We start from the raw sequence: 16,903 nt of genomic DNA, 5'->3' as shown, positions 1-16,903 counted from the left end.
GGAAGTGAAAATCACTGCTACGGTGGATCTGGCGGAAGAGGCAATATCTGATCCCTGAGATGTGACTGAGAGTGGACTATTAAAGGCTAAGTGAGATAACCCTGACAGAAAAATCTTCGCAGGTGATAGGCCCAAAGTCAGCTTCTGAATAATTTGGAATTGCTTTCAAAACTAAACGAGGCCGCGGATGGAAATATTGTATTCACCAGAATAATGACTCTAGTTCCCTCATTGGTAATGATATTAATGACGGTTCAATACCCGATGCTCCATCAAAACCAAAGAGTAGAACACACAAAACTCGATATGAGACTGTAATCAAAATTGCCACGCTAAACATTCTGACACTAACTGGCAAAATAGAGGAATGTGTAGACTTAATGAAAATAAGGAACATAAACATACTGGGTCTCAGTGAAACCAAGTGGAAGGGAAAAGGATCAGAGAAACTCCAGAGAGGTATAGCATCTATTCTGGTCAGGTGGAGATCAAACAAAAAATGGAGTTGGTGGTGTTATGGATCACCAAATGAAAGATAATGTAGTAGAAGTAAAATATGTTTCTGATCGGATTCTTCACATAATTCTGAAATTGGGTTCTTCCCAGAACATCAGCATCATTCAGTGCTATGCACCACAGACTGGTTGCGAAGATGAAGAAAAAGAACATTTTGAAGAAGACATAGAGGAAAGAATAAGAGGAGATGGAACGATTATCATAGGGGATATGAATGCTCAAGTAGGAACTGTGAGAGATGGATATGAAAGTATTCTAGGAGCACATAGATGGGGTCCACGAAACCCAGAAGGAACTAGAATACTTGATCTCTGTATGAGGAACAACCTTGTAATAGGGAACTCAGGGTATCTAAAACAAAAATGTCATAAGGTTACAAGATATGGATGGGATGGAAAAAGTGAATCTCTTATAGATTACTTTTTGATCGAGAAACAACTACAAAATAGACTGTTAGACGTAAAAGTGATTCCTAGTGTCGCCCTGGAAAGTGATCATAGACTCCTCATTGGATACTTCAAGTTTAACAAATTAAAAGAAGTAAGAACCACACAGGTAAAGAAACTCAAGACTTGGAATCTGAAGGGCAATGATAGAATAATAGAGTTCCAAGAAAACATCAAAACAGTAATACCAAAGACAGATGAAAGAACTGTTGAGGAATGGAAGGATCTGAAAGAAAATCTAGTAATGATAACTGAGAAGGTATGTGGACGAACTAGTGGCACAAGAAGATAGAAGGAAACTCCATGGTGGAATGACAGAACAAGAACTGCTGTCCTGAACAAGAACAACATGTTCAGAAAATATTTCAAGGACCGGACTAACCATAATAAGGAACTATACAGGGTTACTAAAAAACAAGCAAACAAAGTTGTCACAGAAGAACAAGAGAAGTGGTTGAACAAGTGGAGTGATGAATTGAAAGAGGATGTTAATGATAATAAGAAAATGTTATATGGGAAGCTTGATGAAAAATAGAAAAAGAGATAACGAACACTCCAAATACCTAAGAGACGATAATGAAAATCTGATCACTGAAGATGAGAAGATCAAAGAAACTTGGAGGACTTATTTTGAATTGCTAAATGTGAATTGCATGCAACCTACACAAATAGACAGTACCGGTACTATCTCATGCAAGCCTGCTTCTGACAGCGGGTTAGACTTAACATGGAATGATGTAGAGTATCCGTGGAAATACATCAAATCTGGAAAATCAACTGGTGCTGATGAAATTAATGGAGAAAAGATCAAGGGTATGGGCATTTCTGGAAAACATTGTATCTACAGACTCTTTCGTAAGATCTGGAAAGAAGGGGACATACCAGTAGATTGGAAAACAGGCATCATATCTCCAATTTCCAAGAAAGGAGATGGAAAAAAATGTTTCAACTATAGAGGCATCACTTTAACATCTCAAGTTGGTATTCTTTATGAAAGAATTATAGAACGTAAAATCAGACCCCTTATTGAAGAGAATCTCTTCGAAGAACAGTATGGATTCAGGAAGGGGAGATCAACAACTGATTTAATCTTTACAGTCCATCAGTTAATGGAAAAATACTACGAACATAACCAAGATTTGTGGTTAGCCTTCCTGGATATCAAGAAAGCATTTGATACTGTGAACAGGGATAAGGTGTGCGAAACACTGAAGAAAATTGGAATACAAGATGACATGATACACACGATCAAGAATTTCTATGAAGATATCCGAAGTAAAGTCGAAACACCTGTAGGAATGACCGAAACTTTTGATATAAAATCAGGGTTAAGACAGGGTGGTGTTTTGTCTCCTCTTCATTTCATCACTGTGATGAACGAGATTCAGAGAAAAGTTCACCAAACCATTGGAGGTAAGAAAATGAAAGTTATCTTCTTGGCACACGATATATGCTTGTGGTGAGACTCTAAAGAAGACCTTCAAGGACAAATAAACTCCTGGACAGAAGCTGCTAAAGAATATGGACTCATCTTCAGCCAAGAGAAAAGTGAGGTTATGGTCATTAAGAGATACGGACAACCAACGGGACACATTGAAATGGAGGGGAAACGGGTACAGATGAATAGGGAGCGGATTTTTATGTAATTACATTATTTTTTTTTATTTTTTTTGCGCAAGTTACGAAGTTTGTTATTCCTATTGTGCATCCCCAAGTGTAAAAACTGAATCGTATTTCACATAAAAACACATATTTTCACAATTATTTTATGTAAATACATATTTTAAGAAAATCTATAATAAGCACATAAATTGCCAATATTTTTTGATCAATAAAATTTAAAATGCTTCTGTGTTATAAAACAATGCTCATATTTTCATTTTACGATTACGGTATTGTTTTTAACAGTGTATTTAACATAATGTATCTGAATGTTTCGGCTATTTATGGACTTCCCTCCATAAGTTCTAAAACTTGCTGGTCACTGGCTACGTCGTTACATTTAGACAGCGATTTGATTTGCTGCACAAGATGTTTCCTTGCATGATGTCATTCCAACTCTTTATGGAGTCAGCCCTCTCGGGTTTTGTTTATAGAATATCAGCGAAAGGTAATCACGGAGAGATAAGGTGACGTAATTCCATTACGACATGGGAGACTCAGAAGAATATTGCCCCACCATTAGTTAGTGGTATTTCATCACTCCTAAGAGTAAGGTTAGCTGTTCGGGTCCATATATCATTCCCGTGGTCGTGTGATTTTGTATGGATTTATAAGAAATATTTCCTTCAGTGTCCGCTGCTATTCTTTTTATTGAAACAGTGATTCACTGTAAATGCGTGTGTCGTAACCTGCAGAATAATGCCAAAAGAGGAGTCGAGTACAAGGTCGCGTCTTCAACAATATGTAGTGGAATTTAAAAGCATTTTCACTACCGATGGAAAAGTATTATTTTGCCAACCGTGTGGTAAAACAGTACGTGCAGATCAACGTTCTCAAGTAATCCAGCATTTGTCTGGAAATAAGCATACTGCGGCTGCTTCGCGTGTGCGTTCGCGACAATTACTAATAGCTGAACCAGCTACTTCAAATGCAGGCCCATCTAAATATTCCCAGTATTATTTAGATGTGTGCAGAGCATTTGTTTGCGCCGACATTCCTCTTGGTAAAATAAATAATCCGGGACTGAGAAATTTCCTAACAAAGTACATTAATTTTGAGCCTCCAGACGAATCCACATTAAGGAAAAACTATCTCCCAATATGTTACGAAGAAACTTTACAGAGAATTCGGGCGGTATGTGATAGCGCAAAACTGTGGGAGAGCATTGACGAAACCACTGATTCAAGTGGCAGAAAAGTAGGAAATGTTGTAGTTGGTATGTTGAAGAATGACAAAACTGCTTGCGAACATTCTTATTTGCTAGCGTGTAAAGAAATGCTTGCTGCAAACCACGTCACTGTAGCTAGGTTATTCAATGAAGCCATGCACTTACTTTGGCCAAAAGGTATAAAATACGACCATGTATTGCTTTTCCTTACTGACAGTGCAGCTTACATGAAAAAGGCAGCCGAAGGCCTTTCTGTGAGCTTTCCGAAAATGATACACGTAACTTGCGTTGTTCATGCTCTACGCAGGTTATGTGAAACTGTGTGGGCTCAGTATCCTCAAGTGGATAAATTAGTGTCTAATGGCAAAAAAGTCTTTGTGAAAGCACCCTCAAGAATCGATCTCTTTAAAGAGAAAAACCCGGCTCTTGCGCTTCCTCCTCTGCCTATTGTTATGCGGTGGGGTACCTGGCTTAGCGTTGTGGTATACTACGCAGATAATTTCGAAAGTTTTGCATTAATTGTGAACGTGCTAGATAAAAACGACGTGTCGTCAATTGAGATTCTTCAAGAAATACTAAAAGACAGCTCTTTGAAAAATGATTTGGCGTTTATATCTGCCAATCTAAGCTTCTTGCGTAAAACTATAGACATACTTGAAAAATCCACTAACCTGTTGTCCGAAACAGTGAAGGAAGTGCGTGCTGTTGAAAATAAATTAGATTCACTCCCGGCTTTGTTCAGGAAAAACAGAGGATTTCAAACAATATGCCAAATTTCTAATGTATTAGAGGGTGCTCATGTTCGCGAAATTGATGGCGTTATTGTTGGTGATCCTCTCTTTAACTATGCTCGTCTGACTTCCTGTGATGTGGAGGGATCGTTTTCGCAGTATAAGGCGTTCTTTAGAGATAATCGGCATGCATTTGTGATGGACAATTTGGAGATGACCTTTGTTGTTCACTGCAATTCTGAGACTACTTCTAGCAACTAATATTCCAGTGTGTGATGGGTGAGTACGAACTGGTACTGTTTCATCATAGATGATAGGTTGCTTTTGCCATATTTAAGCAAATCATTTCCTTTAAAAAATAACCATTCATAATATCTACTCTGGAATATCAAAAATTGATATACCATACAGGACGTTTCCATACACAGACATCATTTTGCCTTAAAGAGCAAGTTTGGTAGCACCATATTCTAATACAAAACATTATACTTATTTACTTCTTGAGCGCGAGTAGTTATGTGATATCTAAAAGAAAATAATTTCAATTTTTTATCACATATTTTAAAGTTTTTCAGCACATAAGAAATAAATATTTTTCACATTTTTAGCACATAAAAATCTGCTCCCTACAGATGAACCATCAATTCAAATATCTTGGAAGTGTTATCTCTGATACTGGTTCTATATACAAGGAAATTTCCCACAGAATTCAGGCAGGTAGCAACTTTTACAAAATACTGAAACATAATATGGAACAAGAAAATACCAACAAAATGTAAGAGAGTCATATATAAAACCTATTACGTACCAGTCCTGACCTATGGTTGCGAAACATGGACGATGAGAAATAAAGATATTAGTAGAATCCAGGCAGCAGAAATGAGATTTGTCCGTAGCATGATCGGTAAAACACGGAGGGACAGAGTCCGTAATGAGGAAATCCGCAAGCAGGCTCAAGTTGTAAGACTGTAGGATAGAATAACAGCCCAGCGACTGAGATGGTATGGACATATGCGACGCATGGGAGATAACAGATTACGGGAAAAAAATTTATGATCTAAAACTTGAAGATAAGACCAAGAGGGCGACCAATACTCAGGTACAAGGACATGGTGAAGATTGACATTCAACAGCGAGGACATACTTTGGAGAGCATCGAAGGAGGCGAGAAGTTCAGAGACCGCAACTGGTAGAGAAGCCTCGTTCGGTGACCCATCGCTTAAGATGGAACGACGTGGGATATATGTGTGTATGTATGTATGTAGTACAGAAGATACAGAAAGCAAGCCTGAGATGGTTTGGATATGTAAAAAAGAATGGGAAAAGAATGGGTAGCAAGAAAGGAATTGGAAAGAGAAGTTATGGGAAAGGGACCCGTTGGAAGACCGAGAAGAAGGTGGATGGATCAGATTTCGAAGGACGTTAGAGAAGGTGGATTGGATGTGGTGGAAGTAATGGAGCAGGAAAAGTGGAAGGACAGAAAGGAGTGGAGGAGGCTTGTTAACCACACCCGGGTGAGTGGAGTGGGACATTGATGATGATGATGATGATGATGATGATGATGGAGAAAACTTGTGCTGTCATTTTCAAAATGGAAGCATTTGGCATATGGTTTACAATTTGCAGTGCACATGGTGCAAAATATGAATTCTGTACTGTTCTGGCTAAAACTGTAGGTCTGGCAAGCCTAGGTACCATTTTTGTTATAAGAAACAAGTGACATTTACCTAAAAATACAGGATTTTTCAACCCCCCTGTGGGTGGGGGGCGCAGACGAAGAATACACCCTGCCTGTCATAAGAGGCGACTACAAGGGGTGACCTTGGCACAGACATGGATTGTGGCTTGATATAGTGTTGGACCTCCTGTGGATGGGAGGGGCTGAATACATTCACAGGTAATCCCTGCCTGTCGTAGAAGGTGACTCAAAGGGTCTTGGGGCCATGGTCCCCTCTTTATTTTTTTATTGTTTTTTGAGGGTTAGTTGTAGACCGATTCATAAATCTTGATGTGTGTGCTGCTCGGAGATGGGGTTTTAACATGTGCAATTACACCCGAAAGCCTGCGCAGTGACCACCCAGGGATCGGCGGATGGGAGCGTCGGGTACCCTTGCAGTAGTATCCGCCTGACAACACATGTCCCCGTACAGCTGAATGCCACAAGGACATATCATTATTTTTTTTATTTTTTCTCTATATTTAGTGGTCTGTACACGCTATGGGGTACGTGCTGTTGCGGGTGATTGGAGGAAGGGGGTCCTAGTGCTCATTGCCTCAGTCGTCTCGTATTACGCACCGTCCAACATCGGACCCCAGGCAATACCATCTAGGAACTCAAATCAGAATTATTAATCAGAATGTATTAATTCCATGTCACTATTGTCTGTGAATTTATGATTATTTTCTACCATGTGTTCTCCCATTGCTGAATATCTCTTATGTTTAACCTTTTCGCACTCAGCGCGCTGATCTATCGGCGCAAGAGGTGATGGCGAGAACGCTCACGGCGCCGATACATCGGATCTGTCCTATTTAGGGATTTTGGTCGTTAGCGTGGTTGTTAAATCGTAACGGTTGATTGTGATGGTACCTTAAAGCATTGAATTTGCATTTTACTTTACAGGTATATCCACCAGCCCTGCAAAAAAGTTTTATTTTCGACAAATGAAATCTGTTGACCGTCAATGTTTATGTTTTGGTTATTTGAAGTTGTTATTGCGTGGATCTGTTTTGGTTAGCTTATAAATACAATAATTTCATCTTGCTATGAGATTAGAGTTCATTTCGTTTCTTTGATATATTGTGTGTTCGCTGTACTTCGCTAACTATAATTTTACTCCTTTTAATAACTCCATTGTTGCACATGCATGCGTCATCTTTTTTTGGTAATGGCTAGGCCATATTTGAGGCCGAATGAGGCCGATACCCTTGAATTTTCAGATGATTTAGACAGTAGTAATGACCTTCTTTTGCCGAAAGGGTTTCCCATTATGTGGGGAATGACACAGTCGCAGTTGCTCACCGTGCATCGGACCGCGAGGACCTAAGATTGATGATAGTTACATGTACAGTGAATAACTTTGTGCCATGCTTCACGAGTTAATTGCAGCACGCACATCATATTGATATCAAATTATTCAGAATTAAATGTTCTTTCTTTCACGCCTAAGAGTAAAGAAGGAAGACGCGATAATGTCTGATTTTTCTGTCATTGAAAACCATAATTTATTTTTAAAAATTTATTTTCAAAACTTGATAATTTTTTTGGTTTTACTAATAACAATACGTCCTAGGTATATTCATTTCTGAAATGCTCATAGTTTCCTGTATTTATTTTTATTTACGTAGTTTACGCCCACATTGGAGCACTTAAATCAAACCCAAATACATTTATGTTAACAAAGAATTAACTGAAGATTTAGCTTGCATCATCTTCCTTTCCCAAAACCTCTTCATTCTGGCTGACCTGGCTGCCCTTTCATCATATATGACATATTGTTTGTGTTGTATAGTTTTTAATGACAATCTTATTTGTTTGTTCTTGAGAATCCTTTTTTCTTTATTTTCAGTTTGCTTCATTGTAATATTCAGCTCTTCTAAATCATTCTGAACTTCTTTAAACCAATTATTTTTTGTTTTACTTTTCCAAAAGTAATTAAATAGTTGTTTTATTATCCTATTATCATTTAATCTAGAAAGATGACAGAAAAAGGCAATTCTTTTTCTCATCATATCTATTATAGATTCACTTTCCCTATAAACCACTGCATTAGGCAATAATCTCCATTGTCCATCCACCTGATGTTTTTTATTAATGATTGTTCTGAGTATCCTTCTGTCAACCTTTTGCAGTGTATCAGTTGTTGCTTTGGTGTTCAATTTAAATAGTGTTTCATAAGAATAAGTCGCTGTTGTTGCTTTGGTGTTCAATTTAAATAGTGTTTCATAAGAATAAGTCGCTTCAGGTTTAATGACGGAACAGTAATGTTGTTTATTGAAAGAGATTTTTTCTTGTACGTTGGCCATGTAATTCGTTGTGCTTTTTTTAACTTAAATGATCTGCTTTTTATTGATGATTTTTCATTGGAGTTCCATGTTATAATTTCACCAAGATATTTAAACTTATTCACAATTTTAATTTGTTTGGTGTCGGCTAAGGTAATGGTTGGTGCTGTAACAGGGAAGGTTGGCATTATTTCTGTTTTTTCATGTGAAATTTGCAATCCAACTTTTCTTGCTATGTTATAAAGTTCTTCTATTTGCAATTTAGCTTCTTCCATATCATTAGCAAGTAGTGCAAGATCATCAGCGAATGCTAAACAATTGAGTCTTATTTTACTGCCAATCTTGATGTTAGGTTGACACATCTTATTCCATTCCCGCGTGATTTTTTCCAACATACAATTAAACAATAATGGTGAGAGTCCATCTCCCTGCCGAGTCCAGTATTAATGTCAAATAGCTTTGAGAGTTCATTTTAAATCTGACTTTAGATTTAGTGTTCTTAAGGGTAATTTCAATAAGGCGAATAAGTTTTGGATGTAAACCAAATTCTTTTAGGATATTCAATAATGACTCATGATGGATACTATCATACGCCTTTTTAAAATCAACAAAAGTGATAACTAACTTTTTGTTTCTAACCCTATGATGCTTCATAATCTACTTTATACTGATAATTTGATTTGAGCGACTTCTCCCTGGACGAAAGTCTCCTTGGTATTCTCCAAGTTCACAGTCAAGTTCTTGAATTCTCATGTATAATAACTTTGAAAAAATTTTGTAAGTGATATCCAGCAATGATATCCCCCGATAATTGTTGGGATCTGATCTATCACTTTTTTTATGTAAAGGGTGTATTATTGCCATATTTCACTCTTCGGGCATTTTTTCAGTATTCCAAATGTCTATGAGGTATTTATGTCAATTCTGAATGGTTTGTGTATTAGCATTCATCCCTATTTCTGCAGTTAGTTGATTCTCCCCTGAAGCTTTGTAAGTTTTAAGTGAATCGATGGCTTTCAACACTTCATTGTAATCTGGTGGTATAACCTTTTCTAATGGTGTTTTATGTTTTGAATGAAGGTCATACTCTAGGTATTGTGTTGGTTCTTCGCTATTAAGTAATTCTTGAAAGTATTGAGCTGAAATTTCTGCATTCTCTTGGTTACTATGTGCCAGTTTTCCATTTGTGTATCATCATAAGTGTTGGTGGAGTATAGTTTGATTGGTATTGTTTCCTGTATTAATGTGATTTATTTTATTTTAATGTGTGTTAAACTGTTTACTTGTTGATTTTTTGTAATTTGGTTTGGAAAATCACAGAAATTAGTTTGAGTGTCTTCGAGCAAACACCTGAATATAGGCTGAATGCCAAAGGTTAACAGCATTAACATGTTCCCTATATCTTATAGCCAAACTTCTTCCTGATTGTCCTATGTACTGATGCTTACATGTTTGGCATGCCAGTTTGTGAATACTTTACTTATTACATACTATCAATTTTAGTTTAATTAAGAAATTATTACTAGGGGCCGTATTTTTTTGTAATATCGATATGCACGAGTTTTTTTATATCTTCTTTCTTGTCTATATATGACTTCCCAGGTACTAAAAATCCCGTATTTTTAGCAAAATGAACTCTCCAAATATCACAAAATTTTATTAATTGCGCAAATAATCGCGAAGTATACACCACTTGTTGTGAAAAATGCTAAATGGCACCGGAAGAGCTCTCCAATAAATGTTTAAATGCTTCTGAGAACTTGACTATCGTAATTTCCTTATCATTTGCTTGATAGCACTGTATATTCTCCACACAAATGCACACAAAGCGGTACGCACTGTGTATCACAAGTGTGTATTCAGTTCCGCGATCTCTAATGTCCAATAATGGACCATTATATTGGTATTATCTCTAAGGCAGTCGATAAAAATCAATATCTGTCATCAGTTACAGCAAATAGCATTGCGGTCATAACAAGATACAAGACCGGTCGTAGATACAGCAGTGCGCAATGAGAGTTCGTTACTTACAAACATTTATCGGCAAATGTCCAACACCTATATATATAAAATAACTTGTCCTGACTGACGGACTGACTGACTGATTCATGATCGCCGAGCCAAAACTACTGGACAGAAAGAAACAAAATTATGGTGATACATTCATATTAGCATGTAGGTGCTCGCTAAGGGAGGATTTTTGGATATTTCACCGCTAAGGGGGTGAAAGTGGGGTGAATTTTTATAATGAGGATATCTATATCTCAAACTTACAAGTTCACAGACGTAAAAATTGGTATTAGGAATCTCCTTTAAAAATAAAGAAAAACATAGTTTTTTGTTTTCGGAAAATCCCATTAAAGGGGGTGAGAAAAGGGGGAAAGGGCGTTGAACACCTTTTATGAGGAGAATTGTATCTCAAAAACTGAAGATGTTACAGACATGAAAATTGGATTTTGGTATTTCCTTTGAAAATGAAGAAACATTTATTTTTGTGTTTTTGGATAATCCGACGAATAGGGGGTGAACATGAATGATAAACGGAGTGAATTTCTAAAAACAATATATCTGCAAATTATCTGACACGTACCATATTACAGATTTTAAAACAGGTGTTTGGAATTTCCTGTAGAAGTAAGGAAACATTCTTTTTTTTTTTTTTCTTTTTCAGAAAATCCACTTAAGGGGAACTGAAAAAGGGGGTGAATTTTTAAAATTAGCGTATCTACAGTATATCTCAAACATACCATGTTGCGGACATGAAAATTGGTGTTTGGCATCTCCTTTAAAAATAAGGGAACACGTATTCTTTGGTTTTCGGGAAAAAATCCTTAGCGGGGGGGTTGAAGGAATTGAAAAATTATTTGAATTATTTGTATGATAATGTACATATATACCAAAAAATCTAAAGATGTTACAAACGTGAGAACTGGTGTTTGGAAACTCTTTTAAAAATAAAGAAACACGCATTTGGTGTGTGAATCAACTTGGTAGGGAGGGGGGGGATGAAAACGGAGATGAATTCCTCTTGCGAGGATATATATATCTCAAAAACTGAAGATGTTACATTCGTGATAATTGGTATTCAGAAGCTCTATTAAAGAAACGGGTACTATTGTTTTTGGAAAATTCACTTAAGTGGGGAGTGTGAAAGGAAGTGAAAAAATTTAATTCAATTTATGGAGAAACTGATATCTAAAAAACTTAAGGTTACACACGTGAACATCTGTATTTGGAATATCCTTTAAAAATAAACATACATTTTTTTTGGAGGGGGGGGAATCAACTTAACGGGCTGTGGTGAGAAAGGAGTTGAATCCTTTTTATGAGAAAACTTATATTTCAGGAACTGAAGATATTAAGAGGCATGAACATGGGTATTTGGATCTTCTTTCAAAGTAAAGAAACACGTGTTCTTTTGTTTTTGGAACATCCACTTAAGGGGGTTGAATGAATTGAAAAATTTGTTGAATTCTTTGTATGACGATACTTATATCTCAAAAGCTAAAGATGTTAAAGACGTGAAAATGGGTATTTGGAATCTCCTTTAACCTTTTCACTCCCAAGTTTCTTTCAGCCTTATGCATGCCCCATACCAGATTTTTCTGGACGTTTTGACAGTGGTTGTAATAGGCCATAAATACTTTGTATTTACACAGCTACTGAAAAGTCATGGAAAGACAATACTAGCAATACTTTTCTCCAAACACTTTTCCCAAAACTTGAAAGAACTTGGCGTGATAAATGTTGACAGCTTGTTTCACTGAAACTTATCTCTACTATATTCATAAAAAATCGTACTCATCATCATTGCCTAAAATTTCTAAAATATAATATTTTGTTATGCTTTCTTTACACTGTTGTGCACCCATCTCAGAAGACAGCTGTAGAAGAAAAACACAAGGCTATAATTATCGTCAAAAAACGGTAAGGCGATTTATGAATCGTCCGTTGTCTGAAGAAAGCCTGGCAGCAGTGCTGGACTGAACTCGGAAGTGAACAAGAGCGCATTGCTTTAAATCCAAATTAACTTGCGTTTGGGACAGCGGGAGAAATGTTGACATCCGAGTTAACTCGGGCATGGGATGGAAAAGGTTAAAAATAAAGAATCACGCATTTGTTTTTTCGCAAAATTGATGTATGGGGTGTGGGGTTGAAAATAAGTAAATAAGGAGTTGAGATATGTTTATGAGCATACTTTACCTTAAAAACTGACATCTTGAAAACTGAATCTGTTACAGACGTGAAAGTTGGTACTTTGAATTTAAAACTGAAGGGGTTACAGATGTACAGACATGAAAACTGGTATTTGGAATCTCCTTTAAAAATAATTAAACACGTATTTTTTTGTTTTTGGAAAATCCAGTTAAGGAGTGGTAAAGAATTTGAAAAGCGGGTGAATTTTTAAAATAGATACCGGAATATCTACATTAGGCTATATGTCAAACACTTAACATGTTAGACACACTATACTTGGTATTTGGAAAGTTCTTTAAATATACAGGAACATGCACCTTTAAGTTTTCGGAGAACGCACTTAACAGGGGGTGAAAAGAAGTGAGAAATAGTTGGATTATTTTTTATGAGGATACTTATATCTCAAAAACTGAAGATGTTAGACATGAAAATTGGTATTTGGAATCTCCTTTAAAAATAAAAATAAAACGCGTATTTTTGCTTTCGGAAAATACTCGTAGATGGGGTTGCGGTGGGGGTGGGATAGGACTGACCAAGGGCTTGAATTCTTTTTGTGGGGATTCTTATGTATATCTCAAAAATCGAAGATGTTACAGATGTGGGAATAGGTACTTGGAATATCCTTTAAAAAAGAAACGTGTATGTATTTTTTTCGATTTGAGAGACTACTGTTTCTCACATGAACAATTCTATGTTGCATGGTTGTCTTAATCCAAAAAGGTAATACCACAAACATGGTTTACAAAGAATTTCTGGGGTAAATGAAACTCAATTCTTGGTTTTTTTATACTTGGAATTTTCAGATAATGTCTTAGTGCAGTGCCGACGAACGATTACTTAGATCAAATTACGAAATCCACGCGAGCGAAGCCACGGGTAATTGCTAGTTGAAGTATAAAAATGCCGAAAACTGAAGTCACAACATGTTTTTCGAGGGCCGAAGAATACAACAGTGAGGGGTTCTATGTATTTGATGCTGCAAGAAAGATTGTAATGTATCAATAGTGTACTGGTAATATTCGTAAAGCTGAAACGTGCGATATACACTGCAGAGAATCAGAATGAAGCGAATGAACATAATTCTAAGCGGCAAATAACAATCGGCGATACTTCGCAGATCGTAAAGGTGTTTAAAAAGTTATAGAGAGCAATTTGTAATAGACACAAAAAAAGCATTCATCCAAGCCAACATGCCTCTAGAAAAATGGAATAATCCTGGAATAAGGAAGAGAATAAATATAAAAGGAAAGATAAATAATACTGTCTTTACTGTAAAATATGACTGACTGTATTGGTAGGCCGTTTGTAAATAAATCGCCTGTTTGAGTTGTAATAATGTTATTGTTTTTATGTCCCACTAACCACTTTTACGTTTTCCGGAGATGCCAAGATACCGGAATGTTGTCCCGCAGGAGTTCTTTTATGTGCCAGTAAACTATTGACGTGAGGCTGACGTATTTGAACTCCTTCAAATACCACCAGACTGAGCCAGGATCAAACCTGCCAAATTGGCGTCAGAAAGCCAGCGCATTAACCATCCAAGCTACTCATCCCCGACCGGGGAAAAAGAGTATATCCATGAACATCTTCCAGAGCTATATGACTTTGCAAAATGCAATGAAAGCACATCTGGTTGAGGAAGTTAAAGAAGACAGTGTTAGCAAAGTTTTAAGAGGTTTTTATAAAAGACCACAGTGAATTTGCACCCAAGTGTTAGCAAGCATTATGTTTTCAGACGTCTAATGTGGTGAGCGAGAGGAGCTTCTCTGCTTAGACAAAGACACTTTCTGACTGTTGCACAATTCTGCATCCTGAGAATGTTGAAACCATGCTTAGTTTGTACTTTGGAGACAAGTAATTCAATGTCTAAAAATGAAGGCTATGTATGAATGTATATCACATGGCAGATCACCTAACTTCATTTCGAAGTATCAGTGATTTATATATTTATTTCTATAACAATTCGATAATTTGGTTTTGCTAAGATTTAATAACAATGGTACATTCTAAGAGTTTACTTTAAAACCCATTATCACAAAGTTAGTTACATTTACCCCATATGCTACTACAAGGAAGATTTCGCAGGAAACTTCGATCAGTATAACAATTTATTTCACGAAATACCTACCAAAATAGTGTCAGTTTTAACATCGAAATCAACAGTTTTATTTCACCAAGAAATAAGGCCCCTAATTATTACTATTATTATTTCTGTATCGATATTCATGAACGTGTTTTTGAAAATTTCAGCCAGTTGATGAGTGCTTATTTCTAGAAGTCAAAACTGCAGAGTTCTTTTTCTGCTTTCGATCTTTGAATAAAGATGTTTTAGGTTTATTTTTCAACTTTGTCATTCTTCTAAGCTATTTGCATCATTTGACGAGGTGTGGTTGCACCCGGTGTTTTGGCGCGTGGATCAATTGATGAACTCAGCTCACAATGACACAGTGTCTCATTTATCTTTGTATATTAGATTCCCTTTTCAGTATAAATTCGCACAATTCCCACTGCAAGGAACTAGACATGTGCTGTTGGTAAACAATGCTGTCTGTATTTCTGTGACATGGTATTGTTGAACAACAGATTTTCATCGATATTCAGTATCCATTATGCAGTAGAACCGGCATTGCGATAATGAGAGTTTGAGTCTTGCAGACAATGTTTTAGATGGCGATTATGGCAATAATTAAGTTTTGGAAAATTAATCTGAGTTGTAGTGACAGCAACAGTGAAAGTTATTACAGTGCGAAGACTATTGGAGAAAGTGAGTGAAAATGCTGCGCAAGGTCCTTACAAACGTGCGCGGGTGTTGACCACAAAAGAACTGTAGCGATTGGAAATTGGGGAACATAGACATACAGTATATATCCTTTCTGTGCATACAGTGGTGTTTCAGGAATACTTACAAAAAATTTAGTCCTCCCATCGTCTGACCTTGTGATGTGTTTAAGAGTACATGGATTCATTTCTTTTTGAAATTATTTTATTTGAGACATTTGTACCACAATGATTTCTTGGTTCAGGTACTTAGAGGGGTTAGACTAGGCTGTAATATTTCACCTTTGCTGTTTGTAGTTTACATGAATCCTCTGCTGAAAGGTATAAAGTGGCAGGGAGTCAGTTAGGTGGAAATGTAGTAAGCAGTCTGGCCTATGCTGACGACTTCGTCTTAATGGCAGATTGTGCCGAAAGCCTGCAGTCTAATATCTTGGAACTTGGAAGTAGGTGCAATGAGTATGGTATGAAAATTAGCCTCTTGAAGACTAAATTGATGTCAGTAGGTGAGAAATTCAGCAGAATTGAATGTCAGATTGGTGATACAAAGCTGGAACAAGTAGATAATTTCAAGTATTTAGGTTGTATGTTCTCCCAGGATGGTAATAGTGAGATTGAATGAAGGTGTAGTAAAGTTAATGCAGTGAGCTCGCAGTTGTGATAAACAGCATTCTGTAAGGAGGAGGTCAGCTCCCAAACTAAATTATCTTTACATCCGGCTGTTTTCAGACCAACTTTGCTTTACGGGAGCGAAAGCTGGGTAGATTCAGGATATCTTATTCATAAGTTAGAAGTTACAGACATGAAAGTAGCGAGAATGTTTGCTGGTACAAACAGGTGGGAACAATGGGAGGAGGGTACTAGGAATGATGAGGTAACGGCTAAGTTTGGAATGAACTCGTTGGATGAAGCTGTACGCATAAACTTGCTTTGGTGGTGGGGTCATGTGAAGCGAATGGAGGAGGATAGGTTACCTAGGAGAATAATGGACTCTGTTGTGGAGAGTAAGAGAAGTAGAGGGAGACCAAGACGATGATGGTTAGACTCATTTTCTAACTATTTAAAGAGAAGAGGTATAGAACTAAATGAGGCCACAGCACTAGTTGCAAATAGAGGATTGTGGCAACGGTTAGTAAATTCACAGAGGCTTGCTGACTGAACGCTGAAAGGCATAACGGTCTTCAATGATAATGTATGTATCCGTTGCTATGAGCAATCTGGTGGATTATATTTATATCTTTATCATAATTCTTTTTTTTAGACATTTATATATTCATTGCACTATTCATTAATCTGTAAAATGTTGCCTTTTTGTTTTGACTTGGATAACTAGAGTAGTTTCTCATTGTCTGAGTAGGCTTTCTGAAAATTTGTGATACGGAATTAGTACATTCAGCCCAAGA

The 16,903-nt window shown here is 36.8% G+C and overlaps 1 protein-coding gene across 3 annotated transcripts in view; it reads left to right on the top strand.

The window, feature by feature from the left end:
- htk (hat-trick) overlaps window positions 1-16,903 on the top strand; it is a 564,009-nt gene that overhangs the window by 194,115 nt on the left and 352,991 nt on the right. The window lies entirely within an intron of this gene.

The sequence above is a fragment of the Anabrus simplex genome, chromosome 1, assembly GCF_040414725.1.
Source record: "Anabrus simplex isolate iqAnaSimp1 chromosome 1, ASM4041472v1, whole genome shotgun sequence".
NCBI lineage: Eukaryota > Metazoa > Arthropoda > Insecta > Orthoptera > Tettigoniidae > Anabrus > Anabrus simplex.
The sequence above is the reverse complement of the archived record's forward strand: the minus strand, read 5'-3'. Positions and strand labels throughout refer to the sequence as shown.